This window comes from Pholcus phalangioides, unplaced genomic scaffold (assembly GCF_987345545.1).
Source record: "Pholcus phalangioides strain wild (caught in Gottingen) unplaced genomic scaffold, Ppha-v1.0 ptg000017l_1, whole genome shotgun sequence".
Lineage (NCBI taxonomy): Eukaryota > Metazoa > Arthropoda > Arachnida > Araneae > Pholcidae > Pholcus > Pholcus phalangioides.
In genome coordinates, this window is record NW_028301610.1 from 47,983,518 (window position 1) to 48,000,421 (window position 16,904).

Below are 16,904 nucleotides of genomic sequence, written 5' to 3' on the forward strand. Positions count from 1 at the left end.
AAGACAAGAGATATCGCAACAATATTTATTTTGTAGATAACATTTTGACCAAGCATCAAATGATTAAATTTATAGACTTCTGTGAAGTGTGGTTCCTGCCAAAATCAGTAGCCAGAGTAGCCGCCATTGTTGGAGATCACCGCTGCCACACGCCTCGGCATTGATTCAAAGAGACTTTGGATGTGTTCTTGGGGTACAGCAGACCAAGCAGCTTCCACGCGTTGCCAAAGTTGATCTGGTGTGGCAGCTGGGGATGTAATCTGGGTCAATCGTTGAGCAACCATTGACCACATGTTTTCTATCGGCGAAAGATCCGGAGAGCGAGCTGGCCAGGGAAGCAATTCAATCTGGCGATTGACGAAGAACCTTTGGACAATGCGTGCCACGTGTGGTCGCGCATTATCCTGTTGAAATATGGCTGTGGGCAAGCCCTGAAGGTAAGGAAGGACAACTGGCTCCAACACCTCGGAGATGTAGCGCAGGCTTTTTAAAGTACCGGCAATGCGTACTAGAGGAGTGCGAGAGTGATATCCAATACCGCCCCATACCATAATACCCGGTGCAGGACCAGTGTGGCGGTGCATAACGCATCTGTTCAGCATCCTCTCTCCACGGTGTCTCCAGACTCGAATCCGACCATCGTGGTGTTGCAGACAGAAGCGTGACTCGTCAGTAAAGACAATTTCATTCCATTGTGCCGTCCACGTCCTTCTTTCATCGCACCATTGGCGGCGGAGACGTCTGTGGTTCTGCGTCAAGGGTAGACGAAGCAATGGACGTCTTGCGGACAGACCACTCTGCTGTAAACGGCGTCGAATGGTACGCGCAGACACTGGATGATGCGGTACAGACTGAATGTGCTGTGCTATGGTTCGTGATGTGGCTGAGCGATCCGTCACTGCCATACGCACAATACGCCTGTCATCACGTGAAGTGGTGCACTGAGGTGGATGCGATCGAACACGTCGGTCCGTCGTACCCTCCTGCATCCAACGATCACATATCCGCATTACAGTTGTTTGGTTTCGTCCAACACGACTACCGATTTCCCTGAAAGATAATCCACAATCTCGGTAGGCCACTATCCTTCCTCTGTTGAACTCGGATACTTGATCAACAGATGATCGCTGTTTTCTACGAGACATAATTGATCGTTTTTTCGAAAAAACCACAAGAAAAACACAATTGCCGTACTTCAAATCGTCGAAATCTCCAAGCCTTAAATAGCGCTTTGAAGTGGCGCCACAGGCGCGCGTGACGTGCGTCTGCGCTGAAATTCTAATCATTTGCATATCTCACCTCCGCTAATGCATGTTGTAAATTTCATATTATTTGCATGCTTCCTTCTGGGTGTTGCATTTACGGTGGCCAGCAGTGTAAATACAGCAGAATCCCGTTTTAACGAATACCGTTACAGCAAAAAAAAAAAAAAATCTCATTTTGACAAACACTTTTCTAATCCCCCAGATAAGTTTACACATAGCAATAATGCTAAAATCTGGGATTCCTTTAAAATGAAATTTATTTTTATTTTTGTTTCCACTCAACTCAATTATACATGGCATTTTCACATATAGGCTAAAGCCTGCTTTCAATAATATTACGGTGCTGCTACAAGCTTCTGGGTTTCTTTTGGATAGTTATTAATGAGTTATTGTTATCAGATACCCCAATTCCCTATGTGATCAGATTAACCCCTTTATGTACAAGTTTTTGGCTACAAATTTTGGATGACTACAGTTGAAAACAAGCAGACAAAAATTTGAAATGGTTCTCACTGTAATAATTTAAAATCAAAACTTCATTTCATTTTATATAAATTCTACAACCTAAAACCGTATGTGAACCAATCTTTTTCAATGTTCCACTCACATTTGCTTTATGGTCTGCAACTCTGGGAAAGTGATTACTTAACCAATATTGTTCCCATCATTTCTTTACAAAAAAGGCTATTAGAATTTTGGCAAACAACTACACAACTTCCACAAATGAGCTTTTTCCTTGATCTAAATATCCTTCCATTACAACATTTATACTTTTCATATCTATGCTTATAATCATGAAAAATCCCCATTTTCTTTTTCTTTCAAACTGAGCACAACTCAGGTCCATCCCCATGGGCAAATTACTACCTAGTGAGCTGTGCTGGAAGTGTAAGTGTGCATACGTCTTAACAGTCTAAGTGTGTATCTAGTGTTGTCTGATTTCTCAGTGCTGCTATCTATATTTCAGAAGTAAAGTGAGTGAAGTGTAATGATTGAATATTTGTACTATTGTAGGCGGGTTGCTCTCTGTGGCAAGACTTTGCAATGAAGGGGGAATCAGCTCACATTCGCACCTCAAAGTTGAGAACCACAGAAAACCAACTTCAGCTGACCACTGCTGTAGTGCCAGTGAGGTTCGAATGCGGGACCTCACGATGCGGGTCTGTCACCATGACTACCACAGTGGCTGTTTCCTTCACCTCTAGGCTCATCATGAACATCCATTAGATACGATTTTATATACTCTTTACCTCTTAGTACAAAAAAAACGTGATTTATGACAAATTTGCCAAACATTGCAAAATTTGCTAAAATAAAGGGCAGTAAATAAAGATGTACTTCTTGAAAAAAAAAAAAAAACATTTGTCATATGACTTGATCATATTTTATACAGTAAAATACACAGGAGGCTAGATCTTAAATATGGCATAATATGGAACATCATTGATTCTCACCAAAACCGTTGCCATTAGTGATGCCAAAACATGGTCATAAATCAACAATAGTTGCTAAAATTGCTGAAAAGTTAAAAATGCTTAGAAAATGAAAAACCACTAGAAATCGCTGTTAATTTAAATGTGGCCATAACTATCATAATGTGATTTATAAGCCGTAAAAATTGTCATTCACGAGTTTAGTAAGCATTACGAATTCAAATAAGCCTTGCTGAGAAAAATGGAACAAGCATATAAAATAGTCGGAATAGATAAAAATCTTGCCATTCTGACAGTCCCCTTAGATACAGGACACCATCATATTGAAAGTTTGTGGTCTGTTGAAATGTTTCAGACATTTTATGGTTCTTAGATTCAGAAAGGTTAAGAAACACTGCTATCATTTGAGGATACTGGGTGCATTCGCAAAGGAAAAAAAAAAAAAAAAAATCGCTTAACGAAACAATTTAAACGCTCATATCTCAGGAAGTATTCACAGAGTAGATCAGTGTTTTTAATGCACGTGGGTAGATCTTGTTAAGACAAATCCAATGATGTCATTATGGTTTTAATACCTCTTCACTTTCGTGACAAAACTGTTTTATGCTACATTTTGAGGTCTGCAATGCAAATAAAAGCTGACGGTGTCACCTGATTAGCATTTTCAGGCAAATTCAATGGTGCTACTTTGGTTATAATGCCTCTTTCGGTCTTGGCACCAGAACTGTGGCCCATATTCGTAACAAAATTGTTTTACGCTAGGTCTCAGGAGGTTCACAGCACAACTAAAAGATAGTGGATCACCTGCCCCAAAGCAGAATGTTTAGCACTGTTCTGCGACCATCCCTCAGCTGACTGCAAATGTTCTACGGTAAAAGTCCCCATACATGTAATAGTTTTTTCATACTTTTTTCTTAAAATTCTTCCAAATTGTTCTGCAGTAGCGCTAATTGTTTTGCGACATACGTCACAGATTTTGGCACATTCTGCTTTGGGGATCAGCAGTTAGATATTTGGAAAACAAATTCAATGACACCCTACAGATTTTAATAAGTTTTCCAGTCTGGTGGTCGAGTGGTCATAGTGATGGACTCGCATTGCGAGGATCCGGGTTCAAACCTCACCGTTGCTGCAGTGGTGATCGGCTGAAGTTGGTTTTCTGCGGTTCCCAACTTTGAGGCAAGAATGCGAACCGATCTCCCCATTAAAAAGTCTAGCTGCAGAGAGCAACAGGCCTACAACATTACGATTATTCATTCATTACACTTCACTCACTACGAGTTGAGAAAAAACTCAGTTTAAAAATTTGGTTGCAGATGGCAGCACTACACATATAACAAGCATTACACAGAAATAAACTTCATGGAAGGTTCACTATACATACACGCACATTCCAACATGTACTAATTCGTTAGAATGTCAGAAGTTCCACAGAGGAATATGGACAAGGTGCATGTCTGGTTTAGTAGTAGTAGTCTGGGCATTAGACATGCTACCCGCATTCGCCCAAAGCATAATATGCCAAAAATGTGACATACCTCTCAGAAAAATCTTGAAAAGAATGTTCGTGAAGAACACTGTTATAGAAATTGTTACAGCAGAGCTTTACCAGGGTCACCAATGGTAAAACACTGTCAGCCTTCCGAAAGAATCTTCTTCAGGAAAGGCACACGAGACAATGCACCTGGCGGACAATTTGTTTCGGTAGTTCCACATCTTTTTTCCCCCCAGAAATGTTATAGACAACTGCTTCATATATTGCTACCAACATGTAATATTTAATAGAGGTATAGTCCTCCTACCACGAGATGAGATTTGGCTACGGCACGTCAAACGATTTTCATTTTATCCTAGAAGGACATGCCAATCGTGAAAGCTCAGTCACTGATGAACTTTTCTCGATGTGCAATCGTTTTACCAAAAAAAATTGAATAAAATCATCTGACGTGACGTGACATGACGAAGCGAAAATTCATCTCGTGGTCGGAGGACTATATAAGCTCAACAACTAGAAAAGATGGAAAAAATACAAATCGACTCACTTGCAATTTCTTGCCTCTCTGCTTTGGTAAGAGAATTATTGGTTTGGCCAAAGTGACTTTCCCAGTGCTATACTTGAAACAGTTTGGAACTTCTAATATTATTTCAGCAGGACACCAGACATCCATCTTTCTGCTACCCTGATGTCTGCTGGAGAAATTTCGTCACCCATGACAAAGATCTTACAAATTACTTCTTTTGCGTCATTCTGATGCTGCTTTTGATAGAAACATTGACTGCCTTTTCAAAGACAAAACCTAAAAAAATAAAAATAAATTCATATATTTCAAAAACACAACTCAGGGCCAGAACTGGGGGGGGGGGGGCAAAGGAGGCAACAAAATTCAGAGAGCCATTCAAACCGAGCACAACTCCGGTCTATATCACCATAGCCAATTTACTACCAATTGAGTTGTGCCGGATGTATGAGTGTGTCTCCCCTCAAATTCCCGGGCCACAAAAGCAATTGTATACAAAGTGCACATTACGCAATTTCGAGGGGCAGCAAATTTTAGGTGAAAACAAAAACACAGTTGTAAAACCATTAATCAAATTCTACAGTGGTGTGAGCAGCAAAATCACGTTTGGCCCTCTCCCCACAAAAATTGCAGTAAACCCTTACAGAGGCAATCCCGAGATATCTCGCTAATTGATCTGCTTTATTTTGGTCACCACAAAATATCTCTGGTTTGTAACACGCTTTCATTTTTTTTAAAAATGAGGCATATCAGAAAAATTTTAAAAGCCGCTTGAAGGGTTAAGGCTGTGGCATAACTTCAGTCATTTTAAAGTTGTTGCCACTGACAGATTCACGGTAAGGTGAACAAAATTATAACAGCTTTATAATATTTGAATACTGTATTCTCGGGCACACCAGGAAACAGTTACTGACACTGCAAATTTGAGTGTGTGTGTGACTGATTTCCAATTCTTAAATATCTTGACTTGAGCGAGTTGCTATTTTGAACTTTGTGTTTTTGTATCATTTCAGGATTCTTTGTTTTACAGTTCAGTTCTAGCTTTCTGTTTGTTTTCCACGTAACAAACATAATATAACTGACCGGCAGTCCTGTACGTATATTTATGTGTGAACTTGGTGACATCCAAACGGTCCTGGCCGTAAATATACTGCTTTGCTTTCCCCCCAAAGAATCACTAGACTGGCTTAGCATACGTCCCTCTCTCCATGAAATGACCATTGTAATCGCAGCTGGGCATCAGAAAACAACAAAATGGCTTCTGCCTTTTTGTAGGAGAACAGTTTTTTCAATTAACTTAACAGATATAGATGTTTGATGAGCACCTTATGAATAATAAGTCTGAAGGAACCTTAATCCTTTTGTCGATGAAAAGGAATTTTTAGAATGTATAAAGAAAGCTGTGCTCTGTAGCAACAAATGCCCTACCTAAAAGGCTTATTTTTAACTTATAGAAATAATCATGCTCGATTGTACGAGATATACTGACATTCACTTTTTTTGACATGAAATTTACAGTATATTACTTCTCAATGACTGCAAAACCAGGGTTGGCAAGTTCTTGCCACAGTGGAAAAAGCCATGGTAAAAACCATCCCAGCAAAAATAGTTTTTGCCACAAAAAAAAACTTGAAAAATTCATAAAATTAGAAAATTATTTATTTATAGAATTGAAAACAAATCCAAAGTCTTTTCTTTATGAATTTTTTATAACAAATCTGGGTGATGCATATTTTATTTGGATAAAGCAAATATTTTTGCCACCTGGCAAAAATTCATAAAATTCTTATGAATTTTTTTTATAACAAATCTGGATGTATATTTTATTCCGATATGTTTTCATATTTTTGGTTGCTGAATATTCATTTTTATACACTGTAATTTTATAAGTTTTACATGTTTTTATATTGAAAAGAATATTTTGTAATTGAAAAACCAAGCTTTGGTATGTCTTGAGTAAGAATAATAACTTATGCAGATTTTGCCTGGTTTTTTTCACTTTTTGTCACTATCAATGAACACAAATTTCTTACAAAAACATTCAAAGGCTTTTTTTCTTCAATAATTGAATTATTTTTATAAAAATTCAAATTTATCACTTTGGGACTATAGCCCTTTCATACTCTTATGGGAGGGGGTGAAACCTCCTTGGTTGGGACTAGTAATCTGGGCCTATACTGGTACTAAATTTTGCTGACAAGGGAAAGGGTCAAAAACAACCAAAAATCTACTTACGTAATACTTGAATGCCTCTAACGTATTTATGTTGTCAGATCTACCGTATATACTCGTGTATAAGCTGAGTTTTTTTGTGGAAAAAATTTGTTCCTCAAGTGGGGGAGTCGGCTTATACTCTAGTCAGTTTTTGACGAGAGTAGTGATTTTTGTTGCAGTGTTCGAGAAACCGGCATTATTGGTATGGGATATGTTCAAACCCTACAGAACCGAAATGTCAAAGCCAAGGCAAACAAAACGAAAACATCATTGGCTTTGATACCAGGTAGGCTAACGTCGATTGTGCAACCTTTAGATGTGAGCATCAACAAACCTCTCAAAAACTATTTGAGGAATTTTTGGATCAAATGGATGAGTTCCTATGATAAAGAAACTACAAAAAGTGGTGTCTTGAGGAAACCTGACGTTGGCTTAGTGTGCCAATGGGTACATGAGGTGCGGAATTCTGTTTCCACCGATCCTTCAAAAAGTGTTGCATCAGCAACGCGATGGACGGAACTGCAGATGATATCCTCTTTGAAAGTGACAATGGCAGACACAGCCCAGATGAAGATAAAAATGAAGATACCGCACCCCCATGATAATCTGATGGATTACGATGAACTTGGAGACTCCGAAGAAAGATTCAAAAGATTAATTTAATTTAACAGATTAATTATCATTTTCTATTGTAAATTTCTGCAAGCTATTCATTTTGCATGAAAATATAAGAATTTTTTTCTCTAAAATGCCCAGATGTTTTGGGGTCGGCTTATACACAGGTTTTCAATTTATTGTGGTTTTGGTGGTCCTGAAGTGTGTGTGGGGGGGGGGGGGGTCGGCTTATATACGAGTCAGCTTATACACGAGTATATACGATACATGTGTTCTATGATCTGTCTACCATACTTTGATGTGAAAATGGCAGGTGGTTGAATTTTCATATAATGCAAGGATTGTGTTGAGAGAGAAAATGTTTGCCTTCCCTTTTCCAAGATTTTTTCCAAATAGGAGACCAGCTCACATACGTGCCTCAAAGTTCAGAAGCCACAGAAAATGCAACTTCAATAGGCCACCAGCGGGTTACAAACCTTGCGATGAGATTCCAGAACGATACCCACATGACTATACAGTAGCCCTAGACCAGGCATCTTCAACCTGGTGCTCGCGAGCACTTCATCAATGTTCCAATTGAACACCTTGTACAAATTGCATTCAAAGATTAAAATCATCCTAATTTCATGCATTTGTGTCTCAAGCATGCCGTCAGGGTGCTCCTTTTTATGATGGGTACAGGCAGTGCTCGCGACTAGAAAAAAGTTAAAGACCTCCACCCTAAACTATACTAAGAGGACACAGGTGAAATCCAGTAAAAACTGAGCCACGGCTAGAAAAAACGTTCTACTCATCAATCAATCCCTCACACTTATGTTCGGACAAGAATAAGCTTATACGCATTCATCAAACACAATGCCTCCACACTGAATGCAAAAAAGTAAATATAAATTAAAAAGTACTTTTTTCTGCATTACATCTTTTTGTCATTTATCACACTCCTTATAAAATGTGTGCTCATTGTACAAACAAAACATTCAAATAGTTTGACTTTTTTTTCCCATCTAAAATAATGATCTAGTGGTCCAGTCATCAGTTATGAAACCATGAGTGCTTGGCTTAAGCTTCATATGTAAAATGTTGATCTCAACAAATTCTGGGGCATGGTCAGACCAGTGGTACAGAATACTGTAGGTGTTCGAGCACCCTTCAGCACTGACACCAATGCCAGTCATCCCCTAAATGCTAGAAATTTACTTATATATTATGGAATCTTTTGATCAAGTTTACTGCACTAACAGTTTCCTTCCCCTTAACCTGCAAGAAATTTCTGACTACCGCTCTTCCAATAGCACCATGGTTCACACAATAGAAAAGTCTGACAGGAGTTAATGGTCCTAATGTACAATGGGTCACAGAAATTGAATTCCATTAGAGAGAGAAACTAATTTTTTTAGTTAAATAATTACAGTATTCCTCAGCATTAGCTGGCATGCCGGGAAACACACACACAAGGAAGACTAGCATGCTGAAAATACCAGCATTTTCCAGCACTCCAATATAACGACCATCTGATGTAACAGCTGTTTTCCATGGAATTGCAAAAATTTCCGATTTAATACAAAAGTGACATTTCTTCAGTCTCGGAACTTGCCAAAAAAGTACAATACAGTATCTGCATTCTGTATTAGAGGTTGATAATTGAACGGAATCATTAAGTAAATGCTCTATTTTCATTATCAATATTCAATTCAACGTTACCTATAGTGCAAAAACTTATTTGTTCAATGTGAATTGATACCAGTTTTCTGAATATATCATGTTGAACCTTGCTTTTCCCGCATATGCTAGGAATGGACCAGACTCCAACATTCAAAAAGCTGGAGTTTTCTCGATTTTTATGGCATGCCAGCTAATTGGATTGGATTGGATTTTAAATTTTCTGGCGCAAGGACCAATTTGGTCAAACTGCGCCAAAACAAATTATAAAAATAAGAAAAATCATCCTTTTGTCATGTCAAAATACTAAAATCATGCATGATAAAAAGCAACGTAAAGCATAAAAAGATAACATGAATTGTAAAAATCTATAATTTGTTATAAAAACCAATGGCTATGATGAATTTAAAAATGCGAGATACATCGCTGTGGTCATTTAAAATGTCATGAAGTGAAAGATGACTTTGACCAAAAGCGGTCGTAAAATGATGACGATGATATGAACAAGTAAAAGCATGAGCAATGGTTAATGGACTTTGACAATGTGGGCACTGTGGCTGACTCTCTCGTAATAAAAGATATGATTGTGTGATACGACTGTGTCCTATGCGCAACCGGGCAAGCAGAACTTCCTCCTTTCGGTTAGTTCTGCAGCTCGAACGCCAATGGCCAAGTGTGGGCTTGATGGCATGTAATTTGTTATTAATTTGATTGTTCCAATGGTCCTGCCAGCGGTGATGCATCACTTCCCGGAGGATTGAGAAGTGGTCACTGGCAGGTACCAAAAGGTTATTGTCAATGTTAGTTGTTGTTCGAGCTGCAGTGTCTGCTTTTTCGTTGCCCGGTATTCCTACATGACCTGGTACCCAGTAAAATTTTACTGTGGTACCATGATGAATGAGGTAATGCAGTTCATGAAAAATGGAATGAATGAATGGATGAGTGTGAAACGTACAGGAACACAGTGCTTGTAATGCGCTGAGAGAGTCGCTATAGATAATGCATCGTCGGTGGCGTTTGCGTCGTATATGACGTAGAGCCTGAAGGATTGCGTACAGTTCTGCCGAATATATAGTCAATGTGTCTGGAAGTTTGAAAGATGTCTCCTCACAGCAGATGTAGGCACAACCGACATGGCCAGGGCTCTTGGAGCCGTCGGTATATATGGGGAAGTACCTGTTGTACCTACCCCTGTGCCTAAAGAATATCTGTCGATATATGACATCTGCTGTGGTGGCTCTAGGGTATAATGATAATGAAAGAGAGACATCTGGCAGAGACTGCTCCCATGGTGCCAGTTGCCAAGCAACTGGGGCCACACGACTGATGTCTAATTCTAGTTCTTCCACAAGTGCCCTCATACGAAGACCGTAAGATGGAGCACATGAAGGGCGAGCAGCAAATAGTCTATGAAATGAGGGATTAAAAGTGACACGATGAAGTGGATGATCTGGAAAAGACTTCATCTTGATAAAATATTTCAAGGAAAGTTGTTGGCGTCTTGATGTCAGTGATGGCTCATTGCATTCGACATACAGGCTCTCCATTGGAGACGTCCGGAAAGCTCCAGAACAAATCCGCAAGGCGAGATGGTGGACTGGGTCGAGCACACTCAGATAGCTCCGAGGTGCCGACCCGTATACAATGGAGCCGTAGTCGAGCTTCGATCTTATTAAAGCTTTGTATAAGTGGAGGAGCGACTTACGGTCAGCTCCCCACGATGTAGAAGAGATGACCTTCAAGAGGTTCATCGTCTTCATGCAACGAGCTCTTAATTGCGCAATTTGAGGTTTGAAAGTGAGTTTCTTGTCAAATGTGATGCCGAGGAATTTAGTATTTTCTACAATAGGTATTAGATTGGTATTGAGAAACAATTGTGGGTCATCATGTAGGTCTCGACGCCGACAAAAGTGCATAGCAACAGTCTTGTCAGCGGAGAATGAAAAGCCGTTATTATGAGCCCACTTGCTGATCTTGTTGAGAGCGGTTTGTAATTGTCTCTCGGCTGACCTCATATTCACTGATTGGTAAGATATCAACAGATCATCCACGTAGAGTGCGCCAGTGACAGGCAACGGGAGTTGGTTCAACACCCCGTTGAGTCTTAAAATAAAAAGTGTTACACTTAAAATGCTACCTTGAGGTACACCTTCTTCTTGAATTTGGGGAGCTGATAACGTGCTTCCGATCCGTACCTGAAAGATGCGGCGAGCAAGAAAGTTCTTAATGAAAATGGGCAAGTTGCCCCGCAAGCCGCTATTATAGAGGTCGGAAAGAATTCCGTGCCTCCAAGTACGGTCGTCGGCCTTTTCTATGTCGAAAAATATGGCTAGCATATGCTCCCTCTTCACAAATGCTTGTCTTATTGATGTCTCAAGGCGTAACAAATTGCATGTTGTGGACCTGAACCGCCTAAAGCCGCTTTGATGTTTCGATAAAATATTGTTAACCTCAAGGTAGTGCGTAAGGCGATAGTTGACCATGCGTTCCATGAGCTTACATTAACAACTGGTCAAAGCAATAGGTCGGTAACTATTAGGTTGCTGAGGATTTTTGCCAGGCTTCGGGAATGCAAGAACTATGGCTGCTCGCCAGGTGTCAGGAAATGAATGACTGACCCAGATCCGATTAAATAATATGAGTAAATGTGACAGTGATTCTGGTGAGAGATGTCGAATCATGGAATAATGAATGGCGTCGGGCCCTACAGCTGAGTCAGGACTTCGCTGCAAGGCCGTCGTCAGTTCATGAAGGGTGAACAATGAGTTGTACCCCTCCGGTGTAAAAGGCCGGAAGGTGTACGATGTACGTTCGGCTGATGATTTAATGGGATGAAACGATGGGAGATAATTCACATCACTGGAGACAGTGGCGAAATGGGTGGCGATGGTATCCGCAATATCCCTCACATCGCTGATGATAGTGCCATTGGTGTTTAAAATGGTGATTGGATGAGACTGATAATGACCATTGATTTTTCGGATCCGGTCCCAAATGACTTTAGATGAAGTGGATGAATTGATTCCCGTGGTAAACTTTTGCCAGGACTCGCGTTGAGCCTGGCGCCTGGTTCTTCTCGCTATCGCCTTTGCTTTTAAAAACGCCAACTTGTTGTCATGGGTAGGATACCGCCGAAACCTACTCCATGTTTTCTTTTGTGCTTTAATAGTAAGATTACATTCGTGGTTCCACCAAGGTTTAGGAAATTTAGGAAGTTTCGAGGAGACTTTAGGTATTGTTTCATTTGCTGCAGAGATGATACAACTGGTGACAAGGTCGACACAGTGGTCGACGTCGGGTTGCGAAACCATATCCTCCGTGATTTCTGCCTTGACCGTGAAGTCTGCCCATCGGGTGGCCACAAGCTTCCACCGAGGAGGACCCTCAGGTATGCTATGGCTTCGATCAAGGCACTTAACCACTAGAGGAAAATGATTGCTCCCGTGGAGGTCCGGATCAACCGACCAGGACCAGTTGGGCAAGAGTGAGGGTGAACATAAGGATAGATCTATTGCAGTGAAACTATTGTTTGGGGCATGAAAATGAGTGAAACTGCCATCATTCATGATGGCGAGGTCCATGTCTTCTAACAGCCGTTCAACCACTTCGCCACGTGGGGTGTTGCTGTTAGAACCCCATATCATGTTATGTGCATTGAAGTCTCCAAGAAGAAAAAATGGTGGAGGTAATTGATCAATCAGATCTTCTAGATCTCTCTGTAAGATGGTGTCATTTGATGGCAAATAAATGGAACAGATGGTAATTCTTAGGCCTGTAGAGATTTTTACCGCGACGGCTTGCAGGTTCGTTCACAACGTTAGAACGCGCGACGACACGTGATGTGGAACCAGCAGAGCAACACCGCGGCAGGCTCTACTCCCGTCATCGTAATCAATACGGAACAGGGAATGCCGCCTGATATTCCATGTCTCCGAGGGCTTCGTAAAAGTTTCCTGGAGTGCCACGCAAACAGGATGATAACGATTGATCAAATCCTTGAGATCTTCATAATTGGATCTAAGACCACGAATGTTCCATTGGATTATGTTGGCCATAAATTAGGTAGAAGTAGACGGTTCGAGGTCTTTAAATTTATTCCGGTCTAGTTTCCGGCGAGTACCACCAGATTCTGATAGATTATCAAGATCCATGTCACCAATTGACTTGTCATCAATTAGTGACACATTCTTGAGGGTGGGACATTTTATTGCTCTCTGTATTGCTTTTCTTGAATATCCGGTCTTTTTAGATTTATTTCCAGAATTAATCTTGGGTTTAGTAACAGTAGGTTTTTTGAATGTGTGCACTGTTGCTTTTCCTGCCTCTTCTTCGGAGGTAGTGGACTCCCTCCGTAATCCAGCAGAGCAACAGCAGCCACAACTATTACACGGTTGGTTAGATGATGATGTTTGAGTTGATGTATCAGCTATTGGTTCAGTCTGAGTTGTTACGGATGCTTTGGTGACATTGTTAGTCATATTAGCTGATGTTGGATTTGTTACCATATTAGAATATGATCTATTACCTATTGGAGTTTGGTTAGAGGTTATACGACGGCGTGCTTCGATATATGAGATGTTATTGAGGACCTTGATCTTCTGGATCTCTTTTTCTTCATTCCATTTCGGACACTTTCTGTCAAATGCGGGGTGGTCGCCACCGCAATTGACGCACTTGAATGGTGAATTAGTGCAGTTGTCCGAAATGTGGTCCTTCTCACCGCATTTTGCGCAGGTGGGTTGACTGCGGCACGCCGTTCGTGAGTGACCGTATTTTTGGCAGTTAAAGCATCGAACAGGGTTAGGAATGTATGGCCGGATTTTGAGGTTATAATAACCTATTTTGATATCTTTCGGCAATGTTGGTGATGAGAATGTGAGAATTATGTTTCGTGTGGGAGCTGGATTGCCATCTTTGCGGGTCATAATATGTTTGGCAGATGTTACGCCTTGAGACGCCAGCTCTTGTGTTAGTTCTTCTTCATCCATGTTAATTAAGTTAGTATCTGAAATGACACCACGTGAATAATTCAACGTGGGATGGATTTTGACTGTTATTGGAATGTCTCCGAGAGATGTGAGCTTTTGAATGAGTTCGGCTTGTTTGGATGTGTTAGTCTCGATGAGAAGGTCTCCTGAACGAAGGGCCTTCACCGATTTTAAGGTACCAACTGTGCCATAGAGAGCTTTATCTATTACAAATGGTGATACTTTGGCCAGCGGTTTTTCAGCATCTGAAGAGTGCAGAAAGAAAAATGAGACAGTTGATGAATTTGAAGCAGTTACATTGACATGTGTTTGGTTTGAAGCAGTTCTTTGACGTTTTGGTGCATTTTGATTTTTTCCCATATTTGAATGGGTATGGTTCCACTCCCACCCACCATGCCCACCATGGAGCCCTACAAGGGGACGCGCACACGTAACCGGTGAAGGTTAGTAGCAACGTCAGGTTAGGTGGGAGCTATACACCACCAAAGCAGGCGAGCAGACGCGTTCAAGATCCAAGATCGTCGTGAAGCAGCACCAACAAACCTCAACAACGTCCGGCAGGCCCGGCCCCTCTACCTGCCCAGTAGTGTAACCCCTTCAGCCACCGAGGCGACCACAGCCGATTGACCTGGACGGGGCTAATCCAAGTCTCCCGTTTCGGCTGAATCCGAGGCCAAAGCTAGCGCATCAGGCTAACCAGGATCCCCATCTCCAGCCTTACGGGTCTCCACGCACGGCAAACACGCAGGTAGACAGCGTCCCAGACAGAGCATACGCTAGAAGCAACGCCCCATCTGGGAGGACCCCTCCCCGCCTAAGCGGGGTCCACAATGAGGGGGTTGGACACAAGACATAAACATGTACAGGACAAAACAAGACGCAAGACAAGTACTGTAAGATGTGTAGAAAAAAAACATGTAATCTTGGCTATTGAAAGTGAAGGATATGAGCACAAATAAGCGATGACAATGACGTGTGATAGATTTAGCATTACCCAGGGTGCACCACGAGGAGGCCTATCACATTACACCCCGCATGCCAGCTAATGAAGGAAATAATGTAATTTTGATACCAGTACCAGTGTCATCTTAATGCACAGGACCACCACAGTAAGGATCCTTGAGAGGGTCCGTTAAGGTTTGGGTACTTGAGAGCAGCATGAATGAGAGATCTGGTTTAAATTTAGACAGTGATCATGGTAATTGTTGGGCAACAATTTCTAGCCAGGTGGGGTCTTAGAAAAATTGTTTGCTTCTGTGATTATTTTTTGTTGCCAACTGATTCATGCTGCTCATCAATGCTGTTGACACCAGCATCATTGTTATCACAAGCATTTTAGGTCTCATTATTGTGTTTGTCATCATTGATATTTAATGAGCATACAGGCCTAAGCCCTTTTCGTCATCACACATTTTTTTTTGTTTTAAGTTTCAAATTTTTTAACAGATGAGCATTCTCCAATTAGACGAGAAAATGGCCCAGTTTTTGACAGAAGTTAACGCGATACCTGCCAAAGAAATTATTATAGTTTCTTGCCCGAAACGTGCCACTAATCATGGTTCTGAACAGCGATCACACCAAGAAATTCAGTCTGCATTGGGTTTGCCCGAACAGAAATGCAAAATCCAAATTTAATGGGACAGTGAATCCTGTGGCCAACTTTAGGGTTCCAGAATTTCTCTTCGCAATGTTCCAGCTTGACAAAAAAAAAACCCTCAAAATCTCTTTATTTCTCGGCAATCTTGATTTTCATTGTGTTGAAGATGTTTGGCAAGCAAAAAAAAATTTGTCATCAAGGGATAAAACCTTGGTGAAATTTGAAATTGCCAAATTTGGCTTTGGCACAACCCGGCTTACAGAATCTTGACCTTGATATATGCAGTAGCCACAGCTTATAAGAAATCACTAGTTATAAGAATCAACCGCTCATAAGAATCAAATTGGCAAAAGAGAAACCAAATGCTGTTTTAACATAGGAAAATCAGTTATTCTTATAACTGAAAATCTTATTCTTATAAGATTTTCACTTATAAAGAATCAAAAACAATTTTTTTTCTCAAACTGCCACCGCTCATTTAAGTAATGGGAACTTATAGAATGTTTTGACTATTAACAAGGTTATATTTGGAAGACTATTGTTACTTTTACCTTTGTAATAAAACTATCTGATATTGACTCTAGCCTCTCCTCCCCCCCCAAAAAAACCCTAGGGGTTGGATTACAGCTTCATAATGAAGTGAGAAATGAGTAAATACCATGAATGACAGAACTTATCTGCAAGACGTTTATGGTCTGAAAAAAAAAACTGGTTTTAGTCAAAGTTACCGATAAGTGGATCTGTTTAGAGCAGTGCTTCCCAAAGTCCGCAATATTGCCCCGGGGGATGATCATAGACGGAGATAGACTTGGAAGTCTGGGGGCACGGTCATTATTGCTGGGGGCATGATGTCAATACATATATACATTACACCAGTCGACTCCACCTTTGACGCTGGGGGCAATGCTCCCCCCCCCCCCGTATCTCCGCCCATGGGGGCAATAGAAAGCTCTAAGAGGTGGTATAAGCTACGGGTATAAGGGATCCTATGGGCGATGATTAAAAAATATTCTGAAGGAACGGGGCAACAGAAAAACTTTTTGGGAACCTATGATCTGGAGTTATGCACTCTGACAATACTCATGCCCCCCCTCCCTCCCCATATCCTGTAGCAG

The 16,904-nt window shown here is 40.9% G+C and overlaps 1 long non-coding RNA gene across 2 annotated transcripts in view; it reads right to left on the reverse strand.

Moving 5' to 3' along the window:
* LOC149074030 (uncharacterized) overlaps positions 1 to 16,904 on the reverse strand; it is an 89,606-nt gene that overhangs the window by 52,325 nt on the left and 20,377 nt on the right. For both annotated transcript variants that reach the window (XR_016194460.1, XR_016194461.1), the window contains exon 2: positions 4,741 to 4,995. This is a non-coding gene — a long non-coding RNA (uncharacterized LOC149074030). The remainder of the gene's footprint in view (positions 1 to 4,740; positions 4,996 to 16,904) is intronic.